The sequence below is a fragment of the Bos grunniens genome, chromosome X (assembly GCF_055505025.1).
Source record: "Bos grunniens cultivar Pamir isolate PY7600 chromosome X, Bosgru_T2T1.0, whole genome shotgun sequence".
NCBI lineage: Eukaryota > Metazoa > Chordata > Mammalia > Artiodactyla > Bovidae > Bos > Bos grunniens.
Window position 1 is genome coordinate 101,077,368 of NC_141194.1, and position 22,061 is coordinate 101,099,428.

General features: G+C 37.5%; 1 protein-coding gene and 1 long non-coding RNA gene across 5 annotated transcripts in view; one reads left to right on the forward strand and one right to left on the reverse strand.

Moving 5' to 3' along the window:
• The window catches only part of FAM133A (family with sequence similarity 133 member A), a 72,700-nt gene extending 66,208 nt beyond the window's left edge, over positions 1–6,492 (reverse strand). Inside the window, exon 1 of the mRNA XM_086386937.1 lies at positions 6,365–6,492. The gene's annotated coding sequence lies outside the window, so the exon portion shown is untranslated. The remainder of the gene's footprint in view (positions 1–6,364) is intronic.
• LOC147340970 (uncharacterized) overlaps positions 1–22,061 on the forward strand; it is a 229,203-nt gene that overhangs the window by 20,237 nt on the left and 186,905 nt on the right. The window contains exon 3 of one of the 4 annotated variants that reach the window (XR_015158572.1): positions 5,496–7,178. The exons of the other annotated variants lie outside the window; for them this stretch is intronic. This is a non-coding gene — a long non-coding RNA (uncharacterized LOC147340970). Of the gene's footprint in view, positions 1–5,495; positions 7,179–22,061 lie in introns of those variants that run through there. 4 annotated transcript variants of the gene reach the window in all.

Consider the following 22,061-nt stretch of genomic DNA (forward strand, 5'->3'; position numbering starts at 1 on the left):
GGCATTGGGAATAAGGGTTCCTTTCCAGCTCTTTCTGATGGGTCTTGATTTAATTGTGCACTCCTCCACGTCAGTTCACTGGCCAGGGTTTGGTTCACTCCAAGCATGGAGTAAATGATTCTCAAATGGTTAGTTTATTCTTAAAACCATCTTGAGAGGTATGAAAAATATTAATATTTTTCCCATTTCACAAATGAGGTATTAGAGGCTGAAAGAGACTGAATGATGTTTTGAGTGGCAGGATTGGAACAGAGTAATGGGGAATACTTTTATGCAAATTCGTGAATTATGTCATTCCTTCAATGTCACACCACATATTTTTTCACATGTATCAGGCATGTATATAAATATATATGCATATATATATATATATTCTAATGCAGAAGTCTGTTGTAGTAGTGTCTATACCTTGAACTTAGGTTATCAGTATCCAATGTTTGGTGAGTTATATTGTACTTTAATTTCACAGATAATCATTTCACACTGGAAACTGAGATTTCACTCTCTGGTGATTTTTCAAGTCAACTTTCTTAGGAATGGAAACATCAAAATATAAAATTAACAAACTATAGTTTAGAAAAATCAAATGCTACAGAAAAGAATAACACCTTCCTATTATTTTTCTAATATGACCACTGTTACTATTATTTTTTTTGATGCAGTTCTTTGTGAAAACTAACATTGGTTAAGTTCTCCTATATACCAGCCTTGAGTGAGGCCCTTTCATATTTTATTTGATTCATCATTGTAATCCTTTTAATAATCTCCATGCTAAGAAAAATTTCTGAAAAGTAATTGTTCCCCTGGTAGCTCAGCTGGCAAAGAATCTGCCTATAATGCAGGAGACCCCAGTTTGATTCCTGGGTCGGGAAGATCTGCTGGAGAAGGGATAGGCTACCCACTCCAGTATTCTTGGGCTTCCCTGGTGGCTCACCTGGTAAAAAATCTGCAATGCTGGCGACCTGGGTTCTATCCCTGGGTTGGGAGGATTCCCTGGAGAAGGGAAAAGCTACCCACTCCAGTATTCTGGCCAGGAGAATTCCATGGACCACATAGTCCATGGGGTCACAAAGAGTTGGACATGACTGAGCAACTTTCACTTTAAAAAATTAATCTTATTTTTAAAGTAGAAGGAAGGAGATTTATACTGGTAGTGTTGCAGAAACCAGTACTCGAGAACCAAGCACCACACTCAGAGAGTTGGAGACCTCAGGTTTATTATGCCAGTGGGCCCAGAGGAGTTAACACTCCAAGCTCTGAGCCCCAAACAAAGGGGTTACAGAGTTTTTATACATGTAGGCATGATTAAGCAGATTTGAAAAGAGCAGGACAAGGGTGATTGAGATAAGCTCCAGTTCCTAGTATTGTGAGTCCCCACTTTCTGAGACTACATGACCTATGTGATCCAGACTTTGCAAGGAGCAAGCTGAGTTACAGAGGCAGAAGGAGCAGGAGGTTATGTAAAATTTTAACTTTTCCTCTTCATTCTCCTCTCTTGATGCTTCTGTCACTCATTGTAGAAAGCATCATTTCATATTCTGGTAGGACATTCAGAGCTCCCCATCATTTATAGGGCTATATTGAGCTATTACCATTTGTAACTTTATGGATTCAATTTGAGAGGTTTTGAACTGGGTAATAGCATTGAGAATACAAGAGCCAAACAAGAGCGCCACAAAAAACATGAAGAGAGGACGGGGTAAAGGGAGAAGCCACGATGCCCAGCTCCAGATATTGTTCCAATTACCCCAGGAATTTGCAGGTTCCTCTCTCCTTTTCATGATTCATTTCCTTAGCTGTTGGGCCATGTCCCTGACTATTCCTGATTGGTTTACATAAAAGCAGCATTCTTCATTCAAGAGGAGGCAGAGTCCTTTCTTTTCAGCTGTCAGTAGATCTAGCCCTCTTCTACTCTGTAAAACCACCTCAGCCAGGGACTCTAGTTGGTCCTGTAATGAAGAGCACAGCAATAATACTGATTAGGGATAGAGGCCATGGTTGACAATGAAAATCCATTGATAATTTGAAAGCTGGATCCTCAAGCTTCTGCCATGCGTTGACTAGTCAGCTTCCGGAGTGACTAGAGCAGGGCTTAGCGTCCTTCATGGGTGAAGAGTGTTGTTTTGGAACTGGACTTTGAGGGGACTTTCGGGGTCCTGCACTGCTTTCCAGGTGTCCTCACCACAGGAAGCCACTACATTTTTGACTCTGGTGTGGTGCATCCAAGAGATGACGGCTGTAACTTTAACAGCAGTAGGAGTTGCCAGGACAACAGTGTGAGGTCCTGTCCAAACTGGCTGAAGTGGTTCTTTTTTCCAGTCTTTAACCCATACCTCATCTCCTGGCTGATAGGGATGAACCCAATTGCCCAAAGGAATGGGTGTCCTTTCTAAGATTTTCTCAGGTGATATTGTGGAAGACTTTTCCCAGGGCCTGGAGGTGTCAGGACATCTCCAGGTCAGCTAGTTGTTGGGGGTTTCCCTTGAGTTTTCCTATCACTGGGGGTGTTCTCCCATATAAAATCTCAAAGGGAAAATAGCCTAAGGACCTTGGAGTGTATTTACAGAGGGAGGTGAATGTCCACAGAATGATAAGGCAGCTTGTTTCAGCATTGTCTGGGTGTTGGCCGGGGGATATTCTTGTCATACTACAACTTGGAGAAGCAAACTTAAGAAGAAAGTTAAAGATATATGGCCCAAAGATTAACAAGTAGGAAAGCTGCTGAGGGGCTAGTCAGGAGAACCAGGTCCAGACATTGGTTCCTGACATTAGTGTTTCTCTAGGTATGAGAAGATGCAAGAATTTGGACTCATAAAAATCTTTACCAGAAAACATCTGACAATCTGAAGGCCTGTTTTTCCAGGTTTCTCCCAGAGCAGAGAGTGCTTATTTTTTGTCTCCACCTTGAACTCCTTTCAAGGGGATGTTGAAGGTTAGCATCTTGTAGTAGTCATGATTTACTCTTTGTAGAGGCATCTGGCAAAGGCCAACTTCCAGTCAGCAGGGCCCTTTCATAGCCACATATTTGGCCATGTTTTAGGGGCATTTCATGGTCATTGTGTCCCACAGGGCTGGGAAGGCTCATTCCCAGGTCTAACAAAGATTCCATTGACAGGCCACTCAATGTATTGTCACTAGACCAGGCCTTGTAAGTAGCAAAAGTCTCTGGACCATACCTGATTTACTAGCCTCTTGGTCCAGGAAAATATTTCCTCTTGTTGCTTCTTCCCAAATCTAGAGTTACATTATTACAATTATTGATCTCATATGGAACTGCATATTAGCATTTTATCAAAGGCTCAGTCACATATTTGGTAACATAAATAATCTTTTGAAAAAAGCTACATAGAAAATAATATAGCTAGCAGTTTTTAGTAAAGTCACAAGCAAGAATTTAAGTCAAGAGCTTTCACTGGGTACAGCCCGGCATACCCCAGGTCATCTGACTAAGTTAAATGATTATAGCCAAATGTTAATCTCTTGGTTGTACATCATGGAGCATCTGACCTTTAGCCAAACATTGGTTACCAAGATAAGCTTTAGAAATATTCTTAGAGCATCCTTTTTAATAACTTAATTAAACTTTTTAGCAGTATAACAAGGAGCTATCTCAGAAGTGAGTCTTAGTAAGCACAGACCTTAATTACAAAACTGGAAGTTAATATTGAGTGAAACATATTTTTTTGAGAACTCATTGTGAGGGCATTAACACTGTAGCCAGGGAAGGCTTTAACCCATCAAATAAAATGAGGTCTGTCAGGGAGCTGGGAAAAGCCAAGCAGCTGTCCTGGACTTCCCATAGCCCTGGCTTTGATTTTCATCTGTTTTTTATCCCTTTTTAATTTCCTGATTTAGGAGCAGACTATCACCATGTTTTAAGGACATCAGGATAGCAAAATCTTACTGTGAGGGATTATTTTTTGTAGAAGCATTATGAGCTTTGTCTACGTGTACCATAATCTTAAATAATGCTTATTTACTTTACCACAGTAACAAAAAGATTTTAAAAATATATATAAATTGCTTAAAGGCAAAGAAATCCATAATCTGTTATCAAAATCTGCATTCTAAGAAAACTTTGTTCTCTAAACAGAGAGAAGACCAAATTCTAATCTGGTGCCAGCTTACTGTTAAAAACAAAATTTATCTATTTAATCTTAGAAAGTCTTTTCTCATAAATCTTGAAGAACTAGCAGTATTCTCCTAAAGGCATGAGAATAAAACCATAGAAAGCATGTTTAAAATCTGATTCTATTGCAATTCACAAAGAAACCTGGCCATTGTTGTGATGTATAGAACAGTCTTTTGGACTCTGTGGGAGAGGGAGACGGTGGGATGATTTGGGAGAATGGCATTGAAATACGTATAATATCATATATGGAACGAGTCGCCAGTCCAGGTTCGAAGCATGATACTGGATGCTTGGGCTGGTGCACTGGGATGACCCAGAGATCCATGGTATAGGGAGGGAGGAGGGAGGAGGGTTCAGGATGGGGAACACATGTATACCTGTGGTGGATTCATTTCGATATTTGGCAAAACCAATACAATATTGTAAAGTTTAAAAATAAAATTAAAAAAAGGAAAGTTTTAAAAGTGAAGATGGGAAAAATAAAATATTTAAACTGTTAAAAAAAGATAACTAGAATTACAATTGACCATATTTTATCAGGGCATATCAGATCTATAAATTTCACACCATTTTAGGATATCTATTAGTAACATCAACCATACAGTATAATCTGAAAAGATTTATCACCACTTTAACAGTACTTCCCATGTAATTTAACATGTCTAATGAACCCAGGTAGCTTAATAGCTCTTTGGGATGTCTCAGGGGCTCTCTGAAGCATCCCAAAGTTAGCTAGAAGTCAAGTTATTTAGGAAGTTTTGTCAATAAATATCAAAAGGGTTTATAACACTCAGTCAGGTAGGATCATATAAGTTACTGTGAAATAATAGTTATTTACTTAGCCAAAGTTAAAAAAAAAGTTTTCAAAGTAAATATAGAATAGATCAATTAAAAGGTAAAGAAACTTAAATCTATTATTAAAAGCAGTTCAACATCTGAACTCTCTTAACAGAAAGAAAGGCTGAATTCAAGTTTTGCACCAGCTTACTTTAAACTCATTTAGGTAAGCTTAATTACATATAAGAAATGAATCACCAGTCCAGGTTCAATGCAGGATACAGGATGCTTGGGGCTGGTGCACTGGGATGACCCAGAAGTATGGTACGGGGAGGGAGGTGGGAGGGGCGTTCAGGATGGGGAACACGTGTACACCCATGGTGGATGCATGTTGATGTATGGCAAAACCAATACAATATTGTAAAGTAAAAAAACAATAAAAATAAATAAAATAAATAAATAAATTAGAGCTGTAAAAAAAAACTGTAAAAAATAAAATAAATAAATTTAAATTAAAAAAATATAAAATAAAATTATTTTAAACTTCATCAGTCCTAACCATGCACAAAAATTTTTTTTTTTCCAGAGTCACTTTCCACAAACCTTCTAATCACTTTTTGTAACAGCTACCTGTAAGTCAGACCTACTTTCTTTTCCCTTCATAAAATGTAATTTTATTTTTTATACCTTTTTTAATTAAAAACATACATCCTACTTCCTTGTTAGATTAGCAAACAAACATTAATACTAGATATTTAATATTGAATATTTCCCAGTTTATGTTAATCGGAAATTTATTTAGGTTAATTTTTCTTGTCTTTAGAATTGTTTGATTTGTAAGTGCTTAGTTTTCTTTAGGCCAATTAAATTACAACTCATTTACAACTTCAACAATATTATTAGGGAAAAAAAAAAGACTTACACTGAGACATATATAAATCAAGACAGACAGACTGACAGAGATCTTATAATTTTCTGTTTGAGATATAAAATATCTCTTTGACCCCCCTTTTTTTTCTTTGTTTGAAGTTCTAATTTGCCGAAGGCTAAGGTCTCAAGCAAAGTTGGCTGTGTATTTCAAGGACATGGAAAGGGTTAACTTCAAGCTTTTTCCTAGGCAGGGCTTTTAACAATCTAGTTGTTTTTAACTGTATATGCAAAAATAATTGGTTTTGCAGTTTCCAAAAAGAAAAATTTCTCTCACTCCATTCAGTCAGCAATCACACACTCACAGTCATTTAGAGGCTATCACAGTGCTTCACTGCTCCCGAGTGCCCAGGTTTCCTTAACTGTTGCTCCCTTCCTGGGAGGTTATCAGTCACAATGCCTCCCTTCTCCTGAGTCCCCAGTTCTCCCTATCTGATGCTCCCTTCCTGGGAGCTCCAAGGAGGTGATCAGTCTCCTCTTCTACCCGTTGGGGTAGGACCTGACTGGGGACTGGCCCTGGGGCCTTACCTGATCCTGTGGCCATTCCTGGTGAGTTGGTCCGTCCCTCCAATGAGTCTGGTGGGGGCTCAGCTATCTGGAGAGTCAGAACACTGGTCTGAAAGAGAACCCGGATTACCATCAGGTGGTGTACCTCCTCGTTCGTCTCAGACCCCTCTGCTCCAACCCAACAGAGCCACCTGTCAGGCGGCTCAAGGGGCTGGCATGATTGGAATCTCGCTGGGGCCTCCAGAAATGTTGCAGAAACCAGTACTGGAGAAACCAAGCCCCACACTCAGAGAGTTGGAGAACTCAGGTTTATTATGCCGGTGGGCCCAGAGGAGTTAACACTCCAAGCTCTGAGCCCCAAACAAAGGGGTTACAGAGTTTTTATACATGCAGGCATGATTAAGCAGGTTTGCAAAGAGCAGGACAAGGGTGATTGAGATAAGCTCCAGTTCCTAGTATTGTGAGTCCCCACTTTCTGAGACTACATGACCTATGTGATCCAGACTTTGCAAGGAGCAAGCTGAGTTACAGAGGCAGAAGGAGCAGGAGGTTATGTAAAATTTTAACTTTTCCTCTTCAATAGTTTTCCATGGAGGTAGCTGTTAATTGACAGCCTCTTTCTAGTGAAAACACAGCCGCATTTCCTGAAAAAGGAACCTTCTACTATTTTGACCTTGCTTCTTATTAACTTTTCAACCCATTACAGTGTGGCCTCTTCCAACATTAATCTCCTAAAGCCAGTCTTGGAAATTTTGCCAAGAACCCTAGAAATACCAAATTCCTAGGCAATTTCCTGTACTTATTTTAGTTGACTTCTAGTCAATGGAAAAAGAAACCCTTAAGCCTTCCTTTCTCATTGAAATGTCTTCCTTTGTTTACATGAAAGGAATTACTCCTACTTATTCTACCTTTCTGGCTGCTTGTTATCAGAATTTTTTGTGGTTTGCCTTGTCTCCACATTTGATCCTAAATATTAGTATTTCTCAAGATTGTTATTAGGACACTTTGCATCTAATATATTCTCTGGGCTAACTTATCCATGTGTGCTGCATGCCAAGTCACTTCCATTGTGTCAGACTCTTTGCAACTCTGTGTACTGTAGCCTGCCAGGCTCCTCTGTCCATGGGATTCTCCAGGCAGAAATACTGGAGTGGGTTGCCATGCCCTCTTCCAGGGGATCTTCCCAACCTAGGAATCAAACCCATGTCTCTTATGCCTCCTGCATTCGCAGACAGGTTTCTTTTTACCACTAGCACTACCTGGGAAGGGCTTCCCTGGTATCTCAGAGAGTAAAGAACATGCATGCAATGTAGGAGACTCAGGTTTGATCCCTGGGTCAGGAAGATCCCCCAGAGGAGGGAATGGCTACCTACTCCAGTATTCTTGCCTAGACAATTCCAAAGATAGAGAAGCCTGGCAGGCTGCAGTCCGTGAGGTCTCAAAGACTCGGACATGACTCAGCAACTGACATTTTCAGGGGAAGTTCATCCATGTACCTAACTTAGTCTGCAATTTAAATGCTAAGGACTCCAAGTCTAGGCCCTTCTTCAAAGATTTATATATTCATGAGGGTAACAGAGATATTTGTTCATTCTAAAAATCTAGAAAATGCAGACATATAGAAAAGAAAAAAATACTCCCATCTGTCTAAGATAACCACTGTTACTTTTTGGTGTTTTATTTTTTAAATTTTTGTTACTCTTTGTTTTTACATAGTTTTAAATCATACTGTTCACATATTGCTTTAATCATTAGAGAGTAGCATTGACCTATATACACTACCATGTGTAAAGTAGATAGCTAATGGGAAGCTGCTGTATACACAGGTAACTCAGCTCAGTGCTCTGTGATGACCTAGAGTGGTAGGATGGGGGATGGGTGGGATGAAGGCTCTAGAGGGAGGGGATATATGTATACTTATAGTTGATTCACATTGTTGTATAACAGAAATCAACATAATGTAAAGCACTTATCTTCCAATTAAAAAAATCAGTACAAAGCTGGCCACCTTGCCTTTGCCTTGAACTTCTAGTACAGGGTTACATTCAAATGAACTTTAGTCCAACTCTAAAATTACATATTTGTAGGTTTTCTTCAAGGAGTGTCACAAGACTGTGAGTCCAATCAATGGCACAACTTCTGAAATTCCTTTTTAGATCTCTTCCTTCTCGGTGTCTTCCACTGTTCTCCCTTCTCTTCTTCCTCTTTGGTGCCAAGCAGCTCACAAATGGCCCTTTGCCCAAAGGCTCTCAAAATTGCACTCTCTTTTGACCTGTTTTTCTATTTTTCTACAAAAAAGTAATTCTCCTAACATGCCCCCCAGGTATTGGGAAAAAAGCCTCCAACTTGGTACAGTACTGTCTTGCTGATTTCTTTTACTGTTGTATCATAGTTTAATACATGTTTACAGATAAAATTTTGGACTATTTTTCTAAATTATCATTATTCATGCAACTTTTCACCTTAAGATCTTTCATTGATTGCTCCACCCCACCTCTCATAGCCTCAAGGGTAAATTTCAAACTTTTAGAATAGAGTATAAAGTCCTTCACGACATAATACAAAATTGTTCCTAGCACTTAGCATATAGTTACATAATACAGATTACCTTTCCCCTTCATGATCTGGCTCTTGTCCATCTTTCTAGTATTATTTCCTGTCAGTCCCACTTGAACTCTGTATTCCAGTAGTTCTGAATTATTTTGGATTTTGGACAAAGTGCTATGTTTTTCTTGCCTCCATAGCTCTGGGCTACTTTTCAGATGTTTTTCCCTTTCCTTGCATCCTACCACCCATCCCACCCCATGAACACATTCCATTAGGATTCAGGAGAAATATTATATCCTCAGAAAGCCTTTCCCTATTGGTTTCCATATTTATAGTGCAATACTATGTAGTTATTAGGTTATGGTTCTTAAGTATTATAATAACATGAGAATTGCTTATAGTATAATGCTAAATAACAACAACAAAAGCTGTAGACAGAATTCTATCAATAGTATCTGAGCTGTATAAAGAAAACCATCCAAAATACATCAGAATATTACAGGAGATTATGTCTGGATAGTGCGGTAATTATGATATTGAGTAATTTTATTTTTTCTTTATAACTTTTTAACCATTTCCAAAATTTAGACAATGATCATGTTCTACATTTTTAATAGGGAAGATATATTTTAAAAAGCCTTACACTCACAAAACAGATTATTTAAGTACCACATCTTACTTATTCTTGAATCTCTAGTATGAACTCACTCAGTTCCTAGCGGAGAGTAGGAACAAAAAATTAAAAAGGAAGAGAAACTTATTTACTTTTGAGTTTTGCTTAAGTAAGATTTGCTATGAATTTATTATCCCCATAAAATTTGGGGTGATAAACCTAATCTTATGTGACTTCAGTTCAGTTTAGTTCAGTTCAGTTGTGCAATCGTGTCCGACTCTTTGCAACCCCATGAATCGCAGCACTCCAGGCCTCCCTGTCCATCACCAACTCCCGGAGTTCACTTAAACTTATGTCCATCAAATAAGTGGTGCCATCCAGCCATCTCATCCTCTGTCATCTCCTTCTCCTCCTGCCCTCAATCCCTCCCAGCATCAGGGTCTTTTCCAATGAGTCAACTCTTCACATGAGGTGGCCAAAGTATTGGAGTTTCAGCTTTAGCATCATTCCTTCCAATGAACACCCAGGACTGATATCCTTTAGGATGGACTGGTTGGATCTCCTTGCAGTCCAAGGGACTCTCAAGAGTCTGCTCCAACACCACAGTTCAAAACATCCATTCTTCAGTGCTCAGCTTTCTTCATAATCCAGCTCTCACATCCATACATGACTACTGAAAAAACCATAGCCTTGACTAGATGGACTTTTGTTGTCAAAGTAATGTCTCTGCTTTTCAATATGCTATCTAGGTTGGTCATAACTTTCCTTCCAAGGAGTAAGCGTCTTTTAATTTCATGGCTGAGATCACCATCTGCAGTGATTTTGGAGCCCCAAAATATAAAACCTGGCACTATTTCCACTGTTTCCCCATCTATTTCCCATGAAGTGATGGGACTGGATGCCATGATCTTTGTTTTCTGAATGTTGAGCTTTAAGCCAACTTTTTCACTCTCCTCTTTCACTTTCATCAAGAGTCTTTTGAGTTCCTCTTCACTTTCTGCCATAAGGGTGGTGTCATCTGCATATCTGAGGTTATTGATATTTCTCCCAGCAATCTTGATTCCAGCGTGTGCTTCTTCCAGCCCAGCGTTTCTCATGATGTACTCTACATATAAGTTAAATAAGCAGGGTTACAATATACAGCCTTGATGTGCTCCTTTTGTCTGTTATTAAACTGCATTGGATGCTAAGACAAGAAATTAATAAGAGGATGATTTCATGTTGAAGGATTGGTTGCCTAGAGACAAAAAAGCACTGAATCTTTGTTTCAGATTGCAGGATGAATCTGTTAAGGGCAGTCATGTTGTGTGAGATAAGATTAATTCGTTTCATTGACAAGAGTATTTGGTCATTAATGATGGTGTTGTCTTAAAAGGAATGACTGTCAAATTAGAGAATCATGACAGGAAAGTAGAGCCCACTTTAAAAAATATAATCTTGTTGCTTTTAGTGCTTACAGGAGAAGGCATGATTGATCATTTGGACTGAATTTTAAATCACATCTACCATGCTTTCATTGACAGCCATTTCACACTTTTAAAGCCCCATGGCATTTGTTGCACTTTGATTCCATTTCAGATGATAAAAAAGCCATATCCTCTTTATTATTTTAATTTCAAAATCTGTTAGACAAGTATTATACTAATTTATCCTTACTGTAAAATGTTCAGAAGTCTATAGAGTAATGTATGAAAGTCTTTCCTTACTGCTTTCTTTACCTGACCCTCTTTCCCAAATACCTCTTTCTCCTAATAGGTAGCCATTGTTAGGTTTGGTATGTGTCCTTCCAAATGATCCTCTCTATATGTACATAAACATATGTGAGCAAATCAAACATCTGTCTACCCACTCACCCACCTACCTACCCTCTATTTGTTTTTGTCTCTCTCTCTGTCACACACACATGCACATACACATATGAACACATACAAATATCTGTATGTATATCTCCTCCACAAATGGGAGCATTTTGTGTGTGGTGTTCTGGAACTTAGTTTTTCAATTAATGTTTTGGGTTTTTTTTTTTTCCATGTTAATAGAAATTAACAGATCTACCTCACTTCTTTTAAACTACTGCCACATATCTAGGCACCCTTTGTCCCAGCCAAGTTGACACCTAAAATTAACTGTCACATCTGTTTATTCCTATGTGGCTTGATTTTGTTGTTCTAATATTATATATTTGTAATGCATCAAGATTAACACATGTAGAGGTAGTTTATTTTCACTATTCTATTTTTTGAATATTCCACAATTTATAACTTTCACTGTTGATGAACTTTTAGGTTATCTCATTTATTTATTATATGGGCAAAACTATAGACACTTTTCTACATGTGTCTTGATGTATATGTAAAATAGTTTTTAATGTATACCTCAGAGAAGAAATGTTGTGTTATAAGGTATACATATATCCAACTTACTAGATAGTGCCAAACTGTATTTTTTAAAATAAGTGTTGCTATCTTGTAAGTTACAGCCTTCCAATTTACTCTTCTTCTAGACTGTCTTGAATCCTCCTTATTTTTTGCTCTTCCATATATTTTCTAGATTTAGCACGTCAGGTGCCAAAAAGTCTCTCATTCTTCTCCTTTACAGCTTCTGCATAAGAAGTGGCAAAACTAATACAATTATGTAAAGTTTAAAAATAAAATAAAATTTTAAAAAAGTCCTTTCTTATGTTAAGATTATATATATATATATGTTCATTCAATCTTAATACTGTTTTTTATAAAGTACTTTTAAAATGTTCATGTTTGGCTGTGTTTGGTCTTCGTTGCTGTACATGGATTTTCTCTAGTTGTGGCAAGCAGAGGTTACATTGTAGTTGTGGTGCACAGGTTTCTCACTGTTGTGGCTTCTCTTGCTGCAGAGCATGGGCTCTAGAGCATATGGGCTTCAGTCGTTCCAACGTGTGGACTCAGTAGTTGTGGTGCATGGGCTTAGTTGCCCCAGGGCATGTGAAATATTCCTGGCAAGGGATCAAACCCATGTTCCCTGCATTGGCAGGCAGATTATTAATTACTGGACCACCAGGGAAGTCCTCTTCTAATATTTTTTTTTTATGTTTATGTTTAAGCCTTTAACCCCATCAGGAAATTATTTTTGTGCTTGGTTTAATTTCAGGGTTGATTAAAAAAAATATTTGTCCAAATGTTCCCAAACAATTTATCAAATTTACCATAATTTCCATGCTTATGTGAATAACCACTTTTATCACACACTGAATTCCTTTATACAAATGGATTTAGTTTCTATTGAACTATTTTTGTGTATTTTGTGCCAGTACCATACTGCTGTTGCTGCTGCTGCTAAGTCGCTTCAGTCGTGTCCGACTCTGTGTGACCCCAGAGACAGCAGCCCACCAGACTCCCCCGTCCTTGGGATTCTCCAGGCAAGAACACTGGAGTGGGTTGCCATTTCCTTCTCCAATGCATGAAAGTGAAAAATGAAAGTGAAGTCGCTCAGTCGTGTCTGACTCCCAGCAACCCCTTGGACTGCACCCTACCAGGCTCCTCCATCCATGAGGTTTTCCAGGCAAGAGTATTGGAGTGGGGTGCTACTGCCTTCTCCTACTTTTATATATTTTGATCTTTGTAAGGTTTTTATTAGTTTCTTCAGGCTTCTGTTACGTATTCCCACACACTGGTTGGCTTCTAAATAGAAATTTATTCTTTCAGTTCTGGGGGGCAGAAGTCCAAAATCAAGGTGTTGACAGAGCCACTCTTCTGCCAGTGGCTTTATGGGATTTTTTGTTCCTTGAATTTTCCATCTGTATCACTCCAATCTCTATTTCCATCTTCCCATTACCTTTTCCTCTTTTATCCCTGAAATCTCTCTCTCTTCACTCTTATAAGGACACTTGTCTTTGGATTTAGGGCCTACCCAGTTAATTCAGAATAATCTCATCTCACAATCCTAATTTAATTATATCTGCAAAGTTCCCAAACACCCCTTCTTTCCAAGTAAGGTAATATTCACAGTTCTGGGCATTAGGCTGTGTACGTATCTTTTGGGAATCTATCCTTCACCTCACCACAAAGGACAAAGTACCCTCTTTTTTTTTTTTAATCGTATGTATTTTTTGTTGTTGATAATTTTCTCCCTTATGTAAATTTTAGAATAAATCTGTGAAGCTAAAAAATTCACATTGGTATTTGGTTGTAATAGGATTTAATTTATAGAATAACTTTGGATTACTACTAAATCTTCCCATTCAGGAATGTGCCATGTCCCTCCATTTCTTTAGAGTTATTTTTACTTGTTAGAAAAGTTATATTACTTTCTTCTTACACATCTTACACATTTACTTTTTAAATTGAGTACTTATACATAAGATTATTTTACTAGTTATATTTAGATTTATTGGTATTGAGAATAGGATCTACTTTCATGATATTATCAACTTGGTTATTTTTGGCATGAAGGAAAGGTATTGACTTCTTTTATTTTCAACTTTTATATAGTTTCAGTTTCCATTCAGCTTTTCAGCTGATTTTCATGGATTTTCTTGGAAGATTATCATAACATCTGCAAATAATCACAGTTTTTGTCTTACTTTCTAGTGTTTATCTATTATTGCTTCCTTTTTTCTTTCCAAACGCATTAGCCATGATCTCCTTTACAATGTTGAATATATTGAGCATGAGAAACATCATTATGCTGTTTGTATTGGGAATATTTTAATAATAACATTTAGGAAGTACGTTTATTTTTCACTCACATTTTGTTGGTTCTTTGCTTGTTTTCTTTCTTTCTTTAAAATCAGGAATTAGTACTGGATTTCATTAAATGGGGTCTTCCCTGATGGCTTAGCTGTAAACAATCTGCCTGCAGTGCAGGAGATATGGGTTCAATCCCTGCGTTGATAAGATCCCCTGGATGAGGGAATAACAACTCACTCCAGTATTCTTGCCTGAAAAATCTAATGGACAGAGGAGCCTGGCAGCTATAGTCTAAAGGGTTGCAAAAGAGTCGGACATAACTGAGCATGCACACTGTGTTTTTTAAATGTGGTACCAATTGAGATGTTCATGTGATTGTTTTCTTTTAATCTTCAAATTAATTGTGTTAATGTTGAACCACACTTGACATTCCAATGCAAACTTATTTAATCGTATTATTCATTATATGTTTAAAATTTTGTCATCTGTGTTTCTAAGTGAGGTTCAACTATTATTTTCTTTACTTCCACCCACTTCCCTTATGTTCTTTTTGTGTTCTGCTATTGGATTTTGCCTTTAGGGTGTGCTAGCCTCATGAAGTGAGTTTGATAGCTTCTCATCTTTTCCTGTGTTTTACAATAAAGGTGTCTGACCCTGGTGGCTCAGTGTGAGCTTTGACAGACAGTTCATACTTTGACCACTTCTGCTATAGTTATTACAATGTCCAGATAACCTACCTCTTCCTGAATGACTTAAATGTCCCTAGAAAACAATTGATTTAATCTAAAATTTTAAATTAATTGGTATAAAATTATACATATATTTTTACTTTTTAAACTTCTCCTTATTTGCCATTATTAATTGTCTCTGATGTTCCTAGGGTAGCCTTCTGCACTATGTGTGCTCTCACTACCTTGGGAATTTCTCTTAAACCTTCAAAATTTTCTTTCCTGATTATTTTAAGCTGTTGATATTTTTCTTCTTCTCCTGTTTCTCAGTAAAAATGCCATGCCATAAGCTCTTAATTTTCTAAAAAGTTCTGTTTCTAGCATTTTATAGTCCCCTCTCTTGTTTTCCAGTGCTCTCAGGGATTTATTCTTTTTAAAATTTTTTTCTGGTACTTCAAAAGACTTGGAACAATAAAAGAGATGAACTTACATTTTGAATCTTACATAAAAATATCCAACCCCATCTGCTAAATGTTCCAATACCTAGTTTCATTTTATTTGGATTATGTGATAAACCACAAAACTGAATTTCTTTAGTATCCCATGTAACTAACTTTACTATAGTTCCTTTAAAAATAGTATACAATCATAATCTTCTATGTAGAGAAGCTCAAGCATTAGGCAAGTATAAAGGAGAGCTTGTTGTAACTTGTATTTGAATGTGAGTGATAAATAGTAGGATTAAGGAGCTAAGTGACTGAGAAGTTAATACTTGGATAGTTTATATTAAAAGAAAGTTTGGGTTTTAGACTAATACCAGCTGCCCTTGATTCTGGCTCTCAGATTTCAAGTAAGACACGTTTCTTCTTATGGCTTCTAGAAGCCTTGTAATGCTACCTGTGCCAAGTCCCATCACACCACAGTGGAATAATAATAATAAAATAGTATGTATAACCACAGCATTTTATGTTTGCTCAGCACAGGGTCATCTTTGTGGCTTGAAGGATCCAGCAGAGGGACTTTCAGTCAATAAATATTTGTTGTACTTAAATCTACTCTTGGATTTTTGTAACTCAGATGCCAGCTGGTATCACTCTGACAATTAAATCTAGGTAAGATCATCTCAAATATCCTTTGCTCATCTTGTGGAAAGTCTAATGCTCTTGCAAAGATTTCTGTAAATTCCTGGTGGCTTGTATTTCTCCCAGTCAACTTTGACTGTGATTCTGCTAAACTGTAACTTCTGCTGAATTCTCACTCTGCATTTTATGTCTTACTTTAATTGTATATGGTATTGGCTCCCCAAATGACACTCATGTGAAATGACTCTGTGTTGTGGCCTTTTATTAAAGACTCAGTGCTGTTAATGAGAGGAGTTATACCAAACTAAATACATAATTTAAAATAGAATATTTTATTTCCATATGTTTTGAAAAGCCCCTTGGACATTTTTGTCAGTTCAGGTATTGACCTTTCATCATACTGTCTAACCCTCTGTCTTTTTCTAGCTCCCTCACTATTCCTAACTCTTCTGCTCTCTCTACCCCACCTCCAATTCTATTAATGTATTATAAAGAATAGTTTGAAAACCTCATTATTGAGTCCTTCCAACAGGTGTCTAGAACTTTGTGATATAGAGACTTGAGTGTATCATTTTTTTCAGAGGTGATCAGGTTCTGGAGAATTATTGCTAACCAAACTCCCATGAATCTGACATATCCAAAATGTTTCTAATATGCAATATACTTTTTCAGTAATCTGTGAACATGGTCTGAATCCCAGGTAAGCTTCACTGGCTCCAAAAGTTAACTCAAACTTTCCTCCTCATCAGTGGAGTTCACAGGTAACTTTCTCTCTGAAGAATTAATTAGATTTGTTTTCTTAAACTCATATCACATATACAGGTTAACCTCAATCTCCAGGAACATATGCAATTAGACAAAAGATAATTTTCTTTCAGAATAGTCTGTGTAGTACATTTATCACATTTGTATGTCACAGAGAAAGGCCCACTTATCTTGACCCTAGATTTTGGAGTCCATTATTTTACTGTGGGGCCCAAATCGTCCTATTTATCTATGTCAGTGACCCTAAGCTACTAATATTGACATCCAAGTTCAAAAATTGAGTTCATGATCTTGAATTTAGTACCAGCTATACTGTAGAAGTTAAAAGACAAGAGGAAACAATCAGATATGCTATACATGTGATTGAGTCTGTCAAATATATATGAAGTGTCTGGTATCTGATAAGTACTGAGAAGAATTATTAAAACAAAATTCCTGTCTTTAAGAAAACTATAGCTTGTAGGTGACAGAGGAATTCCATGAAGGAGCTTCTAAGAAACAGTGCCTATTCTTTGGATAGCAGTCTCCGTTCCCCTGTTCTTTACAATTACAAGCATTTATTTATTTATTTATTTATTTATTTATTTAAGATAACACTAATAGAACTATTTCTTAACATTTTGGTCTAAAACAATTGTAGCCATCTTCCTGTTTCTTGAATGCATGAACTGGTGCTCTTGCCCTTGAGCCTTTGTCCTGATAATTCCCTCTGCCTGGAACATCACACCCCCAGATAGCTCCATGCTTGTCCCCTCACTTTATTCAGATCTCTACTCAAATGTCATCTCAACATGCAAGATTTCTCTGACCATCCTAGGTGTCATTCTCTAATTTAATCTGCTTTATTTTTCCTCTTCACACATCATCATGTATTCTTTATCCTAACTTGAATATAAGCTCCTTAAAAAGGACTTTTTATTAATACATTTTTTTCAATGTTAAATCTCTAGCACCTAGAATGTCTGGCATAATAGGCACCCAATATTTGCTAATGATGAATTATTAATATATAATTTCTTGGATTTGTCTAGGGGATAAAAAATTCATTTTGTAATTTTTTCTGATATGTGATAGAAAAGTGATTTTAAATTAAAATTTTTTTAGGTCAGTCCATTATTAAAGATTTATTATATAAAATACATTAAAAATAATTTTTAGTCATACTAAGTATATAATACTTCTGTTTCTCAATATTTAATAAACCAAGCATATTCTCTAATTTAATTATATAAGAGGGCTTCCCTGATAGCTCAGTTGATAAAGAATCCGCCTGCAATGCAGGAGACCCTGGTTTGATTCCTGGGTCGGGAAGATCTGCTGGAGAAGGGATAGGTTACTTGCTCCAGTATTCTTGGGCTTCCCTTGTGGCTCAACAGGTAAAGATCCACCTGTAATGCGAGAGACCTGGGTTTGATTCCTGAGTTGGGAAGATCCCCTGGAGAAGGGAAAGAAAGAGAAATCATGATATGTGGACTGATTTTTTTTTTTTTTTGGAATAAGTTTGAATGCCCGTCAACAGGGCACTTGTTTAATTAGTTATGGTATTTGCACAGAGTAGAATATTGTGTATCTCTTAAAAAGAACAAGACAGATTTTTATGGAATGATAGAAGAACTATATGGAATCCTGCCATTTGTTTGGGTAAGAGTGGACTCTATCAGATACCATCTCTGGACTGATTTTTAAGTTATGTATGGAATTCTTATATATCACTCTAACATATTTAGCTCATTTATTTTTATAATTTTTCTTTCATAAATCAAAATAATGAAATAATAGTAATGCTGGGTAACAATAATGTGTAGCTTATTATTCCCATGCACTGTTCCAGGCATTTTGCATATACCTCATATAATCCTCAAAACAACCCCATGAAATATATGCTATTAATAATCCCATCTTTGAAAGGAGAAAGTTAAGTTGCTGGTATATTGTATTTGTATGTTCCCACAAGTTCAAACCCAGAATTTAGGCTGGTCTTTTATGCAGTAAGTTGTTTACAAATAATAAATTGCACGTGTGGGTTTTTTTATTGAAGTATAGTTGATTTACATTATTAATCAATAATTTTATATATTATGTTCCATATTGTTACTATAAAATGTTGGCAATATTCCCTGTGCTACACATTATATACTTGTATCTTATTTATTTCTACTACGTTGTACCTTTTATGCTTTTTTCCCTATTTTGTTCCTCCTTCAGTCCCTCTCCCCACTGATAACCACTAGTTTGTTCTCCTATATGTGTGTCTGTTTCTGTTTTGTTATAGTCACTTATTTGATTTATTTTTTAGATTCCATATATAAGTGAAAACACAGTGTTTGTCTCTTCTGTCTGCTTTAGTTAACTAAGCATAATACCCTCCAGGCCCATCCATGTTGTTGCAAATGAAAAAAATGCATTATTTTATATGGCTGAGTAATATTACACTGTGTGTGTGTGTATATGCACACACAAAGAGCCTGATGCTGGGAAAGATTGAAGGCAGGAGGAGAAGCTGATGACAGAATGAGATGGTTGGATGGTATCACCGATTCAATGGACGTGAGTTTGAGCAAACTCCGGAGATAGTGAAGGACAGGGAAGCCTGGCATGCTGCAGTCCATGGGGTCACAGAGTCAGACACGACTGAGTGAATGAACAACAACAAATATATATATCAGATCAGTAGCTCAGTCGTGTCCGACTCTTTGCGACCCCATGAATCACAGCATGACAGGTTTCCCTTTCCATCACCAACTCCCGGAGTTCACTCAGATTCACATCCATCAAGTCAGCGATGCCATCCAGCCATCTCATCCTCTGTCGTCCCCTTCTCCTCTTGCCCTCAATCCCTCCCAGCATCACAGTCTTTTCCAATGAGTCAACACTTCACATGAGGTGGCCAAAGTACTGGAGTTTCAGCTTTAGCATCATTCCTTCCAAAGAAATTCCAGGGCTGATCTCCTTCAGAATGGACTGATCTCCTTGCAGTCCAAGGGACTCTCAAGAGTCTTCTCCAACACCACAGTTCAAAAGCATCAATTCTTTGGTGCTCAGCTTTATTCACAGTCCAACTCTCATATCCATACATGACCATGGGAAAAACCATAGCCTTGACTAGACGAACTTTTGTTGGCAAAGTAATGTCTCTGCTTTTGAATATGCTATCTAGGTTGGTCATAACTTTCCTTCCAAGGAGTAAGCTTCTTTTAATTTCATGGCTGCAGTCACCATCTGTAGTGATTTGGAGCCCAGAAAAATAAAGTCTGACACTGTTTCCACTGTTTCCCCATATATTTCTCATGAAGTGATGGGACCAGATGCCATGATCTTTGTTTTCTGAATGTTGAGCTTTAAGCCAAATTTTTCACTCTCCACTTTCACTTTCATCAAGAGGCTTTTTACTTCCTCTTCACTTTCTGCCATAAGGGTGGAGTCATCTGCATATTTGAGGTTATTGATATTTCTCCCGGCAATCTTGATTCCAGCTTGTGTTTCTTCCAGTCCAGCGTTTCTCATGATGTACTCTGCATATAAGTTAAATAAAAAGGGTGACAATATACAGCCTTGACGAACTGCTTTTCCTATTTGGAACCAGTCTGTTTTTCCATGTCCAGTTCTAACTGTTGCTTCCTGACCTTCATACAAATTTCTCAAGAGGCAGATCAGGTGGTCTGGTGTTCCCATCTCTTTCAGAATTTTCCACAGTTTATTGTGATCCACACAGTCAAAGGCTTTGGCATAGTCAATAAAGCACAAATAGATGCTTTTCTGAACTCTCTTGCTTTTTCCACGATCCAGCAGAAGTTGGCAATTTGATCTCTGGTTCCTCTGCCTTTTCTAAAACCAGCTTGAACATCTGGAAGTTCACGGTTCACATATTGCTGAAGCCTGCCTTGGAGAATTTTGAGCATTACTTCACTAGCATGTGAGATGAGTGCAATTGTGTGGTAGTTTGAGCATTCTTTGTCCTTGCCTTTCTTTGGGATTGGAATGAAAACTGACCTTTTCCAGTCCTGTGGCCACTGCTGAGTTTTCCAAATTTGCTGGCATATTGAGTGCAGCACTTTCACATCATCATCTTTCAGGATTTGGAATAGCTTAACTGGAATTCCATCACCTCCACTAGCTTTGTTCGTAGTGATGCTTCCTAAGGCCCACTTGACTTCACATTCCAGGATGTCTGGCTCTAGGTCAGTGATCACACCATCATGATTATCTGGGTCATGAAGATCTTTTTTGTATAGTTCTTCTGTGCATTCTTGGCATCTCTTCTTAATATCTTCTGCTTCTGTTAGATCCATACCATTTCTGTCCTTTATCAAGCCCATCTTTGCATGAAATGTTCCTTTGGTATCTCTGATTTTCTTGAAGAGATCCCTAGTCTTTCCCATTCTGTTGTTTTCCTCTATTTCTTTGCATCAATCGCATGAAGAAGGCTTTCTTATCTCTTCTTGCTATTCTTTGGAACTCTGCATTCAGTTGTTTATGTCTTTCCTTTTCTTCTTTGCTTTTCACTTCTCTTCTTTTCACAGCTATTTGCAAACCCTCCCCAGGCAGCCATTTTGCCTTTTTGCATTTCTTTTCCATGGGAATGTTCTTGATCCCTGTCTCCTGTACATTGTCACGAACTTCTTTCCATAGTTCATCAGGCACTCTATCTATCAGATCTAGGCCCGTAAATCTATTTCTCACTTCCACTATAATCATAAGGGATTTGATTTAGGTCATACCTGAATGATCTAGTGGTTTTCCCTACTTTCTTCAATTTAAGTCTGAATTTGGCAATAAGGAGTTCATGGTCTGAGCCATAGTCAGCTCCTGGTCTTGTTTTTCCTGACTGTATACAGCTTCTCCTGCTTAGCCTGCAAAGAATATAATCAATCTGATTTCAGTGTTGACTATCTGGTTATATCCATGTACAGAGTCTTCTCTTGTGTTGCTGGAAGAGGGTGTTTGTTATGACCAGTGCATTTTCTTGGCAAAACTCTATTAGTCTTTGCCCTGCTTCATTCTGTATTCCAAGGCCAAATTTGTCTGTTACTCTAGGTGTTTCTTGACTTTCTACTTTTGCATTCCAGTCCCCTATAATGAAAAGGACGTCTTTTTTGGGTGTTAGTTCTAAAAGGTCTTGTAGGTCTTCATAGAACCGTTCAATTTCAGCTTCTTCAGCATTACTGGTTGGTGCATAGACTTGGATAACTGTGATATTGAATGGTTTGCCTTGGAAACGAACAGAGATCATTCTGTCATTTTTGAGATTGTATCCAAGTACTGCATTTTGGACTCTTTTGTTGACCATGATGGCTACTCCACTTCTTCTGAGGGATTCCTGCCTGCAGTACTAGATATAATGGTCATCTGAGTTAAATTCACCCATTCCAGTCCATTTCA